We start from the raw sequence: 1,324 nt of genomic DNA, 5'->3' as shown, positions 1-1,324 counted from the left end.
TAAATATCACTCTTCAAAATGTTTTTAATCCAACCAATAATAGTTGTGAGTTAATATGAGGATTTTTCTTATTTAGTATTTGATTACGGATTATACCTTAAGATTTCAAACTGATATTAAAAAAAAAAAAATCCAGTGCATTAAATGATGGCATAGTTTATTTCTACACTCATTATTTACTTCCTTTCTCTTTTTTATATCTCGGATATCAACTAAACATTGTAGGCAGTTAATTATATATATGTCGTATTACTAATATTGCATATTAATACATATGTATTTATATATTTCCATCAATACTCAGTAAGTTAATGAATTCAAAACTTTGTAATTAAATTAATTTTTTTTTGGTATCTTTAAAAATTGGTTAACTTAAGTTGGAAATTTCAAAACCTGGAAAGTTAAATATTATTGGAAAAGAATTTTCATAAAAGTATTTTATTTTGAAATATTTTCCAAGTATTTCATTTTCCCTTTTAAATCAACAACGGTAAATTAAAATCAACACTGTAAATTGATTTACTCAAAGCATTAAAGACATAATCTCAAAAGTTGATAGTTGAGGTTCACTTCAGCAACACATGGCTAAAACTGGAAGAATATTGAGAAGATGAGCATGGCTCATTTGCAAGAATGACACACAAATTCGTGAAGCATTCCATATTAAACAAATAAAAGTGTTGATGATTCTTCTGCTTCTTCCTATTTAAATGATGTACGAGGGCAATATCCAAACTTCAGCTACCCTGAAGTGAAATCAAATGACTTAAGAAATGAACATTTAAAATTGAATTTTTAAATCTAATATACTGGGACAATTTCCAGAAAAATAATTAGACCAATACTGGGAACATTTGGAACTTACTCATCAATTCTTGAAAGTATCTTCTAACAAGCAACTATTGCTGCATTTCTGCCCTTTCCTACAGAAATCCACCAAGGACTAACAAAATAATACTGCCAAAGTACTTGCCATTAGCAACAACAACAACAACAACAACAAAAATCACCCCCTTGTCTCCATTAGCATTATATTTAAACAAGGGGGATGTGCTTGAAAAGACAGAGCCAGACCATTAAAAAAAATGTAAAACCCAACCGAGGACTAGCATCCTAAATCTACACCAGATACCCTATTTCAGTATTCCCTGGCACTAGTGAAATATTTATTTTATTAAAGTATTTTAAAATTTAGCTTTTGAGGGCACCTGGGTGGCTCAGTCATTAAACGGCTGCCTTCAGCTCAGGTCATGATCCCAGGGTCCTGGGATCAAGCCCTGCATGGCACCTGGCTCCCTGCTCTGCTTAGTGAGAAACCTGCATC

At 31.6% G+C, this 1,324-nt stretch overlaps 1 non-coding gene across 1 annotated transcript; it reads left to right on the top strand.

Annotated features, from left to right (window-relative positions):
• Positions 1-564: 564 nt before the first annotated feature.
• Positions 565-668, top strand: LOC131822959 (U6 spliceosomal RNA). The gene has a single exon (XR_009350416.1). It is a non-coding gene; the product is annotated as a U6 spliceosomal RNA (small nuclear RNA).
• Positions 669-1,324: the final 656 nt, after the last annotated feature.

The sequence above is a fragment of the Mustela lutreola genome, chromosome 1 (genome assembly GCF_030435805.1).
Source record: "Mustela lutreola isolate mMusLut2 chromosome 1, mMusLut2.pri, whole genome shotgun sequence".
Taxonomy (NCBI): domain Eukaryota; kingdom Metazoa; phylum Chordata; class Mammalia; order Carnivora; family Mustelidae; genus Mustela; species Mustela lutreola.
The sequence above is the reverse complement of the archived record's forward strand: the minus strand, read 5'-3'. Positions and strand labels throughout refer to the sequence as shown.